The 15286-nt window shown below is 38.3% G+C and overlaps 1 protein-coding gene across 3 annotated transcripts in view; it reads left to right on the plus strand.

Moving 5' to 3' along the window:
* The first annotated feature begins 906 nt into the window (after positions 1–906).
* Positions 907–15286, plus strand: part of LOC124855353 — a 53034-nt gene continuing 38654 nt past the window's right edge. For 2 of the 3 annotated variants that reach the window (XM_047345134.1, XM_047345136.1), the window contains exon 1: positions 13502–13701. The gene's annotated coding sequence lies outside the window, so the exon portion shown is untranslated. Of the gene's footprint in view, positions 2222–13501; positions 13702–15286 lie in introns of those variants that run through there. The other variant, XM_047345135.1, reaches the window with a different exon arrangement.

Consider the following 15286-nt stretch of genomic DNA (forward strand, 5'->3'; position numbering starts at 1 on the left):
CCGGACACCAAGTGAGTGACAAACAGAATGAAGTGGATCTATTGACTCCCCAAAACATGGGTCAAGCCCCCCAACCTAGACCTCCCGACTAGCTCAGAGCAGCACTGTCAACACTACATGCTTGCCCTTCAATTTATTATTATAAAAATCATAAATGTTTATTTTCTGTAAGTCTTAAACTAGTGTGGTGTATTAGACAGACATGACATGTGTAGTGGAGAAGAAAGTCACAGGCAAGTGTAGCAGTGTAATGTTACACCAGATTGTAGAACAGTTAGTTAGTTTGTAGGAAGTTATACAGGCAGCGGTAACTTTTATTTTGAAAAGACGAAAGCTCCACTGCGGAAATATTGTGGGTAACTTCCGGTGTAGAAATGTTAATTTTATTTGTATTCAATGTGTTTTATAATAGTGGTGGTGAATTATTGTTGGTACTGTTGAGCACATTGATTTCACAGACTGTCTTTGTGGGGTCTCAGTTCAGTGCTCAACAGATAGTCTAACGGGTCATACCATTGCAGCGGGGTAAACGCTCTCCCATGAGATTAGACGCCTCTTTTCTTGTGGAGCTTGTGGGAAAAGGTTTGAAGTTTTGTTTGTGCAGTTAATAATTGTATTTTCTGTGTGTATGTGAAAGTTGAATTACTGATTTTTTTGTTGTAAAATAAACAGTTATAGGGGGAGTTAAGTTTGATATAAGAGTGGTAGTTTTGGGGTTGTTAATATTTAGCAGCTCTAGCGCTGCAGGAAATTTTGTTAGTCGGTTAGTATTACAAAGTGTTGCGGCCATGTTTTGAAAGCAGTCTTGGTGTCTGAACAGGCGCTGTGGAGAACACTGAGGAGCCTGTCTGACTGCTTTCTATTTGTCGTATTGGCGCAGGCGGCAAAATCAATAAAAGGTGTTTTCACATCAGCTGCGGTCCGGCTTATTTCAACAAAAGACACAACGCAGAATGAACACTGTTACACAAGACATATGCTTGTGTCTTCTGTTTTACAAGTAGTCCAGCTGCATAAGGTTATGCATTAACTGGGCAAATAAGTGAGGCAGTACCAAACGGCAGGGGCAGAGAGCCATCGCAGGCAGCCCACCATCATATCCCCCCCACCCAACATACCCTATTACCTAAATGATATCCACTTCATCTTGCATCTCATTAAAATCTCATCAAAGAGGTTCAAGTACAGAAAGTGTTTTGACACTTGGAAACCGCAACATTTTATAACTTCTGGTTTGGAAGGTTTTATAGCTGTTTCTTGACATATTCTGGGCAGAACATTTCATTTGTTAATATGTGATTGTTCAGACATGTGAATGAGTGCAAATAACTACAATTTTTCTCACTCCTCACTTTCTTTTCTATAACTGTTGTGTCCGCACTACTGTCCTTGAGACGCAGCAAGTATTAAGTCTATCAAACTTGTCAAACATACCTTTGGCAGGAATAGTTTCAATGCAAGGCACCTGTCAAATATTCCATCAAAGTAGCCAGTGAAATTGCTGATAACAATTGTTATTTGATATTGTGCTGCTTCAGTTAAGACAAACGTCATATAACATTCAGAATACTGGATAGCTCATGTTCAGCTATGATATATTGTTCCTCTGATGTTTTCCTCCTTTGATAACAGATTCTGTCTCAGTTTGGGAAGCCATCTCTACTGTGCCAGAATGAGAATGTTGAAACCCGTCACAGGAAAATTCCTCTACCATGTAATCAAGAGATTACTCAGTTTTTTTTAAAGATATTTTTTGGCACTAGAGGCCTTTATTTTTCATTTTTCGACAGTAGGCAAACAGGAAAGAGGGGCAGACATTTGGCAAAGGTCACCGGGTCCAGGACTCGAACTCGGGACGGCCGCATCAAGCACTATAGCCTTTACATATGGCGGCGCCCAAGATTGCTTAGTTTTGTGGACTTATTGGGTCTCAGCCTACATGGACCAGAGAGTGCAGGGCTTTGACATATGCCTCATCAGGATGTTTTGGAGAAACTCCATCTAGAAAGTCCACTGCTTTTTCCTTAGTGAAACCCCTCCCGTAAAAGTTTTACAACACTCAGACAACTTTGGGTTTCCCTTTGTCACCACAGATGTCATGTGGCAGATTCCTCAAAACTGCAATGCCACACGTCACTCTTCTGATTCACTCAGATCAGAATGGATCTGAATACATCTGGCTTCCCATAAGAAACAAGAAAGCCAACAGAGAAGAGGACAGGTCTGTAATCCTGCACCTGTGCATGTTGACGCAAAAATATGCATAATAAAATAGCGATAGCCTCATAGCCCCATTGCCTAAGTCATATTTACCAAAATATGAGTTGGGCATTTCTGTTGTGAGGCTAAAGATATACTTACTAATGATAGCAATGTTTTTTTTTTTTTTTTTGCTGTGAGTATAAATTGTATCACATGAAATTATTGTTTGTCTTATTAGAGCTGCTATGTAGGGTTTCACTTTTGCAACAATGCATTCTGAAAAAATAACATTTAAGTTTTCTGAAACAGTTATCTTTGTTGCTGTGGGGAATAAAAAATCCTATTTGTTTTAGTTACCATTCTGGCCAAAAGAAAAGCTTCAGCTAAAGTTCTATGGATGGCTTACGTCTGTTTTTGTGCATTCAGCCACTAAATACGGACTGACTGACTGATGGACTGTGGTTTCCGAGGTTTCATTTATGCCAGAGAATTTCATGCCCTAATAGTTTCTGGATTTTTGCCTGCACACGTGCTGATTCTACATTTTAATTATTATTATTTAGAAATCTTACTGTTGTGTCAAAGGCAATGAATTGAGGATTTTTCTTTTCAAAACAACACAGAGCATTTTGTGATTAAAATGGAAATATTGAAAATATCATTTGCACAATCCCTTTAAGTCTGAATTCTTTGATTTATTTTTATTGCATAGTTTTACTATTACAACTTCTACTATAATAATAATAATAACACAAATTATGTTCTTTACACATGGTGTTTACTACCATATCATCATATATGAGAACACATATTGACTGTAAAGAGGTTATTCTTAAAGCAAGTGGTTGAAAGGTGAAGTAAACCCTAGGCTTGCTGCCAATTATTAGAAGGGTCCATATACACCGACTCAGGCTAAAGTTACATTTAAGGGCAAATTAGAATAATCTTTTACTTTGTATGTGGATATTTATGAGTCAGGAAACATGGAGAAACTCCACTCATGCACAGGGATGAGAAGCAAAGTTCACACAAAAAGGCCTTAAATCTCACCTATCATCACAGCTTCATGCAGGTATTCTTTTGGTTTAAATTAATCTTAATAATTTGCCAAAAAATTAGAAAACCAGATTGCCTTGAAAGTGTTTATATGGTCTACAGCGATGTTTCTTCTGTCCTTAGCAGTTGATTAGAAGGTAACTAAGGACATATATTTCAGCAAACCTGAGTTTTAGCATCCTAATCCTGAGACGTTGCCCACATCTGAATAAAGGATTATGCATGCATTTAGGAGGAAAGTACGACAATGGTTATGTAAATTTATATTTATGCATATTTTAGCCAGACCAATTAGAGTTGCATTCTCAACAACCAGAGCTGATTGCATCATGTGAGACTACTTTTCTTTTTCATATTAACCCTCAGGCATCTGTTTAATTTGCAACCCTTTTAAGTCATTAAGGACAAACATGTCCACTTTCAAAATATGCTATAAACACTAAACAAATTCAGATTTTTCTCCTTTCTATCACAAATCTCTCATCAAATCCACCCTCATCAAAACTACTTGACATTTACCATTTTTGAGGATTAGGACTCTTAAGCATTGATTGCATGTTGTCAATGCTGTAATTTAGGAAAGGTTTACACTTAAAATGTTATATTCCATAGATGAAATGTTGGGTGGCAGGGGCATTTTTTAAAAGTCAGTCTTGTTCATGTGAAGGATTGCCCAAAATATTAAATACTGAATAAACATTTTAATAAATATTTTAAACCTTCAAATGCCAGTTTCATTGATACATCTATGGGATGTGGTTAATATTAGTGGTGAACAATAGAAATGACAAATGTTATGAAGCTAACATCTCATGCTGCATGATTAAAGTTTGTAATAGCTGACGTTAAAAATTGGTGTTTTAAACTGAGTTAGTTGAACATTTTTGTCCTCAAATGATATAAGCGTATAGTCCGTTTTAAACCACACTCTACAGAAAATCTAGTAATCCTTCTAATAAAATACTTTGGCCAATCCCTGACATTTTAAATGCTTAAAATATATCCTATAGCCCACCAACAATATAGACATTAGCTTTTTTTGTGTTTCTTCTTAAAAAATATTGAAATCAAACTGATGTCTGAAAAGTAAAATCCTGATAGTTATTTACTATTTGCTAGTTTTGATCAAGAATGAAGTAGACCAAAAAAGCTAGGACAAAAAGATGACAAAAGTAATTTGTACAATTTTCATAACAGGTTTTTGCAGTTGACATTTTTTCATGAATTATAAGACTCATAAAATGTAAATCATCTGCTTCACAAAAATGATCAATACATAAAATGAAAGCCATTACCAAGACTGATTTTTTAAAACATCCCTCTGCGACCCAGTGTTTGGTATTTTGAAAATAACTCCTTTATATGATTTATTTTAATAAACAACAGCAATGACAAGTGATCAAGCTGGCATTTAGTTTTAAAATCCTCTGAATCTGTAAATGTTTAGAAAATTTTGAGTAGGTCAGAAATTGTTTTTGTTGAAATGAAAGAAACATTTTAATCTGTTAGTTTATATAAAATAGTTGTAAAAGTGTACAGACATAAAAAAAGTTCTAATGGTCTGTTACAAAAATTTTAATTTGAAATCCAGACTTTGGTAAAAGTGAGGCTTTCTTATGAAAAGATTTGCCTTCTAAATTCAGCTTCCCTTGAAAGCTCATTTCTCGTTTGCATAATGAGGCAGAAATTCATACTAAAATAATAACTTAATTAATGCCTACATTTATTTTTTTACTGCATTTTTTTTGTGTATTTAAGGGTATGCTTATTTATTTATTGAGCATTCATTTATTTCTGTATATATTCTTAATTATGGCAGGATTGGTCCTCCCAACTAAACCTGTATTTATATGTGCTGATGAAACTTTACATTTTGTGTTCTTTGTTTTGTTTGTACATTTTAATATTTTTTAAGTTATGTTCTTGATACTTTTTATTGTACCAGAAAACTGGCTTGGGAAGATTTTACCTGATAAATGTATGTGTTTTTTTTAAAGAGGAAACCACTTTACAAACTCTTCAGGCTTTACAACCAGGGTCCATACAATCTCTACAAACTCTAGCGATAAAGGAAACTCCTTCAGGATACAACTTGACAAATCATTTAACCAGAAGGTTATTTGAGTCATCCATGCAGAAATCTCTAAATTCCAGCTGAGCTTAAACCTGTTGATTATGGAAAGGTTTTGTATTTTATTGTGTTTCGCTGAGGAGGAAAAGGATTCAAGTATAGAGAGGATCGTTTGTTATGTGTTTTATTTAAACCAAACTGGAAAAAATAATTGTCATAAGTCAAACTAAAGGAACCAGGGAAATAGGAAATGAACTAGCCTAAAACATGGAAAATAAAAGGCATGGACAGGGTGGGGTCAACAGCAGAATCTGAGAAGTGAAACATGAAAGCCAGGAGCTCACTGATTGGGACAGTGATTACTAGATAGCCCCCAAGTGATAACAAACAAACTGCAGTTATGAAGAAGCAAAGAAACTAAGGTCAATCAAGAAAGCTTATTGGGGTGATGCCAGAACACAAGGAAATAAAAGAGGAAAACATAGAGAAAATATGACACAAGAATAACCAGAAATACATGAATCTGTTAAAACTCGAAATAACGCAAACCTGAAAACCAAGATGGCTCAGTTTAAAGTCACTGAGACATATTTCTCAGTCCAGGGGCTTGACAGAGAAACAAATTTTCCAGCAGTTTCCAGATTATGAGGTACATGTCTGAGTGGCTCCTGACATATTTTGGAACATATTTACTTTCCTGTAAGCAAGGCTGTTTGGGTCAGATGAAACCTGGGTAGAACTGGATGTTCCAACAGAACAACAAACCCGAACACCCCGCATAAATACAGGGGTTGGACAATGAAACTGAAACACCTGTAGCCAGTCTTCATTGATTGCACATTGCACCAGTAAGAGCAGAGTGTGAAGGTTCAATTAGCAGGGTAAGAGCACAGTTCTGCTCAAAATATTGAAATGCACACAACATTATGGGTGATATACCAGAGTTCAAAAGAGGACAAATTGTTGGTGTGCGTCTTGCTGGCGCATCTGTGACCAAGACAGCAAGTCTTTGAGATATATCAAGAGCCACAGTATCCAGGGTAATGTCAGCATACCACCAAGAAGGACGAACCACATCCAACAGGATTAACTGTGGACGCAAGAGGAAGCTGTCTGAAAGGGATGTTCGGGTGCTAACCCTGATTATATCCAAAAAACATAAAACCACGGCTGACCAAATCACGGCAGAATTAAATGTGCACCTCAACTCTCCTGTTTCCACCAGAACTGTCCGTCGGGAGCTCCACAGGATCAATATACACGGCCCGGCTGCTATAGCCAAACCTTTGGTCAATCATGCCAATTCCAAACGTCGGTTTCAATGGTGCAAGGAGCGCAAATCTTGGGCTGTGGACAATGTGAAACATCTACTGTTCTCTGATGAGTCCACCTTTACTGTTTTCCCCTCATCTGGGAGAGTTACGGTGTGGAGAAGCCCCAAAGAAGCGTACCACCCAGACTGTTGCATGGGGGTGGATCAGTGATGGTTTGGGCTGCCATATCATGGCCTTCCCTTGGCCCAATACTTGTGCTAGATGGGCGCGTCACTGCCAAGGACTACCGAACCATTCTTGAGGACCATGTGCATCCAATGGTTCAAACATTGTATCCTGAAGGCGGTGCCGTGTATCAGGATGACATTGCACCAATACACACAGCAAGACTGGTGAAAGATTGGTTTGATGAACATGAAAGTGAAGTTGAACATCTCCCATGGCCTGCACAGTCACCAGATCTAAATATTATTGAGCCACTTTGGCGTGTTTTGGAAGAGCGAGTCAGGAAACGTTTTCCTCCACCAGTATCACGTAGTGACCTGGTCACTATCCTGCAAGAAGAATGGCTTAAAATCCCTCTGACCACTGTGCAGGACTTGTATATGTCATTCCCAAGACGAATTGATGCTGTATTTGCCGCAAAAGGAGGTCCTACACCATACTAATAAATTATTGTGGTCTAAAACCAGGTGTTTCAGTTTCATTGTCCAACCCCTGTAGCTTTGAAATAGACCTCAATTTTATAAAATAAATTATGGACCATGCTTTAAAATAAGGTCCACCCCAGAAAGGTGAAATTAAATCTAGCAATTCTAGTCAAGGTGCACACCTCCAGGTGATGTTCCACCAAATATTAATGGATGTGTAGATTTCAGTCCCAATATCAATATGAAATTTATTATTAAAGAACTGAAACCGGAATGTAGTTTTGAAAACCTCTTCATGATTATGATAATTCTTTTAATAAAATAGCACCTAACTATCTACTTAAAGCATACACTTCTCACAATATAGTTTGAGTTAAAACATTTCTGTTTTGACTAAATCAAGGATCCCAGGCAGCTATGAAAGCTTGACATGCTGGGTCTGTTAAAGTCCCCCAGTCTGCTATTATGTACACGCCAAACCAGGTTTCAATGTTTCTTGCTCAGTGGGTGGAGGTCGCCAACTTTTACATGAATTAATAAAGTGGTTTAACACATCAAAGCACTCAATAGCCTCATACTGTGTTTTACATTTGACAAGTTATTATTTCTGCTTTTCAAGCCCCCTGGCAAGACTGATGCTGGCTTACTTTAAAGCTTCAATTTTGAAACGGTCTGACTGAGAATGACAAGTTGGGAATACAGCAACAAACTGACTAAGATGTCAGAAAATGATCTTCATGTCACTGCCGATGGTCCGCTTTAGAGAATATAACACTGTTGGTTTCACAGCGAAGTTAAAAGTGTTAGACACCTGTCATCGAATCATAAATTATTCCTCATAGCTAACAAAAACTATGATAAAGGCATAAGTTTCTAATCATTTTATAAGCTGCCTCGGTTCTATTATAAACTAGATTTAGAGGGAAATAATGTGCAGATCACTGCATTGTGTCTCTTTGACAGTGACAATGGCTGAGATGAAGTCTCAATAGCAGAGACTGCAAAATAAATCTGTGGAGACATCTGCTGGTAGAGAGCAAAAGGGTTTCTCATGATATTACTTAAAGAGGACTAAAGCCCAAGCTTCCAGTAGAAAAAAGTAGTACTGAAATGGACATTTTTGTAAAGTATGTCATTTATGTGAATTAAATGGGCAAAGTTTTTGTGCTGTGAAAAAGTTTTTTCCCTTTCTTATGTTTATGCTTCTTTTGTCAAACTTAGATGTTTCACATCATCTTCTTTGCAGAAGAGAACAAATGACAGAGCAAATTCATGGCTCTAGCAATTTCCCAGGTTGTCATCATGAGTCAGACCAGCAATTTCTAACCAGCAAAATACTGAAGCAGCTCCAGTTTGATGTTCATTTTGAAGGATTCTTTATCATTTATGAGGGGCCATTAGGGACATTATTCTGAATTTACTCTCTCAAACACTACTGAAATGCTACATGGAGTTTAAATGCAAATTCAACATGGAAGACTCACCACTCCGTCTCGTCCAATCACTCCTCACTGGCTGCTCCAATCAACGGCAGGTCCGCACTCCTCCTCTGTCAATCATCTCCCAGGGCATCACTTTTAAAGACCATCTGCATGGAAAACACCGCTCTTCTGCTGAGCTTCGACCCTCCTCCACCCCTTCTCCACCATGGGCTCCCAACTCCTTCCATACCAAGGCCTACACCACCACCAGGATCGGATCCCAGGGGGGAAGACGTACCTAATCATAATCATAAGATGTTTATTCAAACTCATTTCATCCTCAGCGTTCACGTCTTCCTCAGGGGTCCGAGCGCCAAATAAATAATCTTCCATTAATAAACACTTTAATCGTCTTCTTCTTGTTTCTCCATTATGTGAGTATATAAGGCAAGGTCAAAGGCAGCAGTAACATGGCTGAGTAGTACCACTAAGGGCAACACTCTGGCAGTGAGTTGCTGGCAGCCTCCTCCTTAAATAGTTCTCTGCAGAATAATCAGGGGAATAGCGAACACCTGTCACCTCTCCTCCAGATTCAACGCCATCTAGGGGCTGAGCACAGTAAAAGCACCAACAGACACACAAAGCACAGATTCTGACATGCACATTGTATACAGGTCCTTCTCAAAATATTAGCATATTGTGATAAAGTTCATTATTTTCCATAATGTCATGATGAAAATTTAACATTCATATATTTTAGATTCATTGCACACTAACTGAAATATTTCAGGTCTTTTATTGTCTTAATACGGATGATTTTGGCATACAGTTCATGAAAACCCAAAATTCCTATCTCACAAAATTAGCATATCATTAAAAGGGTCTCTAAACGAGCTATGAACCTAATCCTCTGAATCAACGAGTTAACTCTAAACACCTGCAAAAGATTCCTGAGGCCTTTAAAACTCCCAGCCTGGTTCATCACTCAAAACCCCAATCATGGGTAAGACTGCCGACCTGACTGCTGTCCAGAAGGCCACTATTGACACCCTCAAGCAAGAGGGTAAAACACAGAAAGAAATTTCTGAACAAAGAGGCTGTTCCCAGAGTGCTGTATCAAGGCACCTCAGTGGGAAGTCTGTGGGAAGGAAAAAGTGTGGCAGAAAACGCTGCACAACGAGAAGAGGTGACTGGACCCTGAGGAAGATTGTGGAGAAGGGCCGATTCCAGACCTTGGGGGACCTGCGGAAGCAGTGGACTGAGTCTGGAGTAGAAACATCCAGAGCCACCGTGCACAGGCGTGTGCAGGAAATGGACTACAGGTGCCGCATTCCCCAGGTCAAGCCACTTTTGAACCAGAAACAGCGGCAGAAGCGCCTGACCTGGGCTACAGAGAAGCAGCACTGGACTGTTGCTCAGTGGTCCAAAGTACTTTTTTCAGATGAAAGCAAATTCTGCATGTCATTCAGAAATCAAGGTGCCAGAGTCTGGAGGAAGACTGGGGAGAAGGAAATGCCAACATGCCAGAAGTCCAGTGTCAAGTACCCACAGTCAGTGATGGTCTGGGGTGCCGTGTCAGCTGCTGGTGTTGGTCCACTGTGTTTTATCAAGGGCAGGGTCAATGCAGCTAGCTATCAGGAGATTTTGGAGCACTTCATGCTTCCATCTGCTGAAAAGCTTTATGGAGATGAAGATTTCTTTTTTCAGCACGACCTGGCACCTGCTCACAGTGCCAAAACCACTGGTAAATGGTTTACTGACCATGGTATCACTGTGCTCAATTGGCCTGCCAACTCTCCTGACCTGAACCCCATAGAGAATCTGTGGGATATTGTGAAGAGAACGTTGAGAGACTCAAGACCCAACACTCTGGATGAGCTAAAGGCCGCTATCGAAGCATCCTGGGCCTCCATAAGACCTCAGCAGTGCCACAGGCTGATTGCCTCCATGCCACGCCGCATTGAAGCAGTCATTTCTGCCAAAGAATTCCCGACCAAGTATTGAGTGCATAACTGTACATGATTATTTGAAGGTTGACGTTTTTTGTATTAAAAACACTTTTCTTTTATTGGTCGGATGAAATATGCTAATTTTGTGAGATAGGAATTTTGGGTTTTCATGAGCTGTATGCCAAAATCATCCGTATTAAGACAATAAAAGACCTGAAATATTTCAATTAGTGTGCAATGAATCTAAAATATATGAATGTTTAATTTTTATCATGACATTATGGAAAATAATGAACTTTATCACAATATGCTAATATTTTGAGAAGGACCTGTACATATTGAAGAGGGCCTGGTTTTACCAGCTGACAAACACATAGCAGGCTTGAAAGCTTTGTCTTCCTCTCAAAGGCTGTAGCATGAATAAAAATTACTAAAATAAAATGATAATCTGCAAAGTGAAACACATTATTTTTAAAATACCTCAGTAAGGTTTGTAAATATTGACTTAATGGCTCAAAGCTTCTTGCACAGTGATCTGTACCACTGCACTTTTCTTCCCACAATACAAACTAACCCTGTTAATTGCATGCCTAATTAAAAATGATAATTAAAGATCAAAAAGAGACAATTTTGTAACTTTCAGGATGCTTGGCTCTACTCATAACCCTATAGTTCCCTCATCTTTATCTGGGTTTTCCTCAGCAAACTGACTAATATAATCCAACACTGCCGCCTCGGTGGGGTTGTTGACTTCTTTGATACGTTTGGGTTTCAGAAATGTTCCCCACTTCATCTTAGGTTTCATCTTCAAACATTAGCCAAATCACCTTAATGGACAAAGTAATTTTTTTTTAATTATCACAATTCTCGTGTATTTCTGGTACGGATCAGTCTGGTGATCATCAGGGAGAGGAATCTGGTAGTGAGAAAACCTTGATTAAATGTTGTGCCGACTTTGATTTAAGTTTTAAGTTGGCTTATAGGTCTTTTTTTAAATTTATTTGAAAGATCCTTAGGTATAGTTATAGATTATCAGGGCAACCATAAATAACACTGATTTTGAATGTGTATGATTATGTTGATCTATGATTAAAGTTTGATATGAAGTAAAATTGAATGTCTGAGAGGAATCATGATGCAGTGTGGCTTCAACTGCCACCTTACCCTCTGCCTCGCCAGTTTCCTGAATCAAAGATGGACGTACATATGGGTCAGAGTTTGCATGAGGGACCGCACATTCTGCTGTCAACCTTTGCGCCCAACCTTTGCGCGAGAAGTGACCTGTGCCCGTTTCAGGCCTTGTTTTTTGCGAATGCCACATTTATAAATGAGACCCCTGGTCCTTAGCCAAATAAATCTCTGGTGTTGGTTGGGTGGTATTGAAGATTTAGGGCAATTAACAACTGCATCACATTTACATCACTTTCAATTAGGCTTAGCGCTTTCATTTGCTTTTTTTATTAGTTTGAGCTATAAATTCTGGTTAAGATCATACTGTCAGCTAATTAATACATCTATTAAACCATACCTTCCTGTATTGTTTTCTTTTTTTTTTTTTTTATTCCACTGGGAATTTGCCCACTAACCTTTAGGTAAATATTGTCACAATCCACTGGTGTTTATCTTTTCATTTTCATCTGTGTTTTCATTTTGGCCATTTTCTTGTTAAGTCTTGCTTCAATCAGTTCACTTCTGTGGTATTGGTTAGGTGTTGCTTCTTATTCCTTGTGGTTTATGTCTTGGTTTCTTCCACATGGATTCTAGTTTATTTCTCCTTTGGTTGCATTTGTATTTCCCCCTTCTCTGCTCTGCTATATTCTCTCTGCCTCAGCTGCAACTCATTCCTCTGATTAGCTAATCTAGTTTTACTGTCATTTCTCTAGCCATGCTTCAGTATGGATATACTCATCAGTTCCCTATGTACTTTGCTTGTTCCTTCCATTGTACTGCCTTTCGGGCTGTTTCTCTGCTCCACACTTGATGTCTCCAAGTTTCCAGTTAGTCCTGTTTGTCTGCCTGATTTTTGTATTTTCATTCAAGGCTTGTTCCTTATTTCAAGTTTGCTCTGCATTTAAGTCATTGAAACATGACACATTTTTATTATAAGATGACCAGTCAGGATTATCCTGAGGAGATACATGTATATCCTTATAACATCTGAAAGTTTTAAAACAAGCTCTTATTTTTTTGAAAGCGAGTGTGGCTTTTATCATGCAGAGAGCTTAACAACCTTAATTACACTATCGAACAAACTAGTAGAACAGCTAAACCAGCAATTTATAGATGCAATATATCTGATAGTTTTGCTTCCAATAAGTCATTTATAGTCTAGATGTAAGCAAAACAATCTCACATTTGTGGGGGTTTGTTTACCTTTAGGCATATTTCTTTCCTATAACATTTGCTAACACAAGAATTGTCGTTTCTCGCTCTTGTTGACAGAGGTCGCTACAATCAAAGAAGAACGAAGATATAGGGGGAACTTACTGACCTGTTAAACTTTAATTTTACTTACTAATTGCTAATTCCTAAACCCATACCGCAGGTTAAGAAGTTGAGACTTGTTACTTGCTTACACAAAGTTTAATCTGGGTGTTTAATCATGACAATTTTAATATGGCAACTGATGTAAAGCGCTCTTTGTTACCATAGAATGCCACTAGATGTTTATCAGCATAGTGGTTACATCACCCCTCCTCCCAGATTGTCCAGGACAGGGACGCGGCGTGGAGTGACCTAAGTTCTGGTTTCAGCAGCTTTATTTGCTCTAAGAAATTACGTAATCTAAATTAATGTTTTCTCATTCTTTCCCGACCACGACGAAATATGTCAAAATATGGATAACATCTTTTAGCAACAGCTTTTATCTCTTGTGCAGAACAGGCTGCTGCGCATGTTCTCTTGGAGCATCATTAGTGGCTGGTGGAATAGATGGATGGTAAAACAAAATAGGATTGGTCTTGAGTGCATCTGCAGGAAGAGGATCAAGCATTACTCCACCACCACCGTCTGGGCGACAGGTTGTCTGCCAATCCAAGAGGAGGAATACGGACTACAGTCCCTTGTTACATTATTAATGTAAGTTTGATAAATCCTTTAAAACATTTTTTTAAATCTGGACCACAAAAAGGTATTAACGCATAACGCATAATTTTATGCTTGAAGTCCACCGCAATGACATGAAGAGCTTTTGCATGACTTTTCCTACAATGAAATATCCACAGGATCAGATCAGACAAAGAAATTTCTTTTTTAAATTGATTTATTAACTGTTCGCAGTTGTTAAAGTTAAATGCATGTTTAATGTATTATTTTTTGCCCTATTCTGTTTGAATTAGTATGATTTGTAAGGATTTCCCTGCGCTGTGCTCTATTCAAATAAGGTTGCGTTATCCTAATGATTTTAAAACTTCATTTAGCTCAGTGAGGGGTATCTTTGTCGGATCCTATTGGTTACCTTTATTGCAGTAAAATAATGGGCAGCCTATTTAAATCGGTGCAGAAAACACTAAAACAACTCCTACATGGCTGTCATTTAACGCTTTTCTCAGTCTGCTAAGCTGACGTACACTCGTCTGTGAGATGCAGTTGAGGGAATCATTGCAACAAATCATCTGCTAAGTTGTGTAGGGGCTGAGAAAATAAAAACTCTCCTATAAATGACTAAAGCCTTGTTTTGTTATCAAGTTGGATGCTTTTGTGGTGTAAAGAAATGAGACCAAAATCAACCAATCAATTGTTTGAAAAACGAATCGAAAAATCTGTTTGAGCAGCAAATATATATATATATTAAAAATGTATTATTTAGGTTTGCACACCTAACACTCTTTAGAGGCACAGCACATCTTGACTTGGCACTAATTGCATTTTCTATCCAAGAACACTCAAAATCTCAGATCAAATGTTTTTAGTCAGGCTGTGATTAAAGCATTCCAAAAGTTTAGTCTTCTTCTGGTATGGCCATTCTGTTTTTTTCAAACAAATGCATGCTTTGGAATGCTGTCTGGCTGAAAAATGTAGTTTCTTTTTCATCTTCAGGATAAAGGTTGTAGGTTTCTTTCAGCTGTTCATTATTCCCTTCACCTTGATTAAGACCTCTTTTCAAGGTAAAAAAACAAAAACAGTCTCAACACATGATACTGCACTGTGGGTATGGTGTTTGTTTTGTTTTGCCCCAAACAAACTTTTCGGAATTATGACGTAAAGTTAAACTTTGGTTCAGCTGCGTCGAGGACTGAGGCCTTTATATGTGTTGCACGCTCTAGCTCTACGCCACGCACCGTGCCCCCCTGCTAAAGGCTTCAAATGTGCTTTTGCTAAATCTAGTCAGACTGGGATGTTTTTCTTAAAAAAAAAAAAAAAGGCTTCATCCTTCCATCCACTCCATAGCCCTGACATATGAAGAATACAACTGATTGTTGTCTGATATACAACACAGCCAGTAGTTGACAGAATTTGTTGCAGCTTCTGTAATGTTCCTTAAAGCCTCTTGGTGGCCTTCAGTTTTCTTCTTTTCTCTACTCCAATTTCATCAGTACCTGGTATTGGTGGGACATATTTTGTCCTCTTGGAAATGAGTAGATGACCATCTTCATTGTTTTCCATGGTATATCTAATGCCTCAAATATTCCTTCACATCATTCTCCTGACTGATATGTTTTGC

The sequence above is a fragment of the Girardinichthys multiradiatus genome, chromosome 19, assembly GCF_021462225.1.
Source record: "Girardinichthys multiradiatus isolate DD_20200921_A chromosome 19, DD_fGirMul_XY1, whole genome shotgun sequence".
In the NCBI taxonomy this organism is placed as follows: Eukaryota; Metazoa; Chordata; class Actinopteri; order Cyprinodontiformes; family Goodeidae; genus Girardinichthys; species Girardinichthys multiradiatus.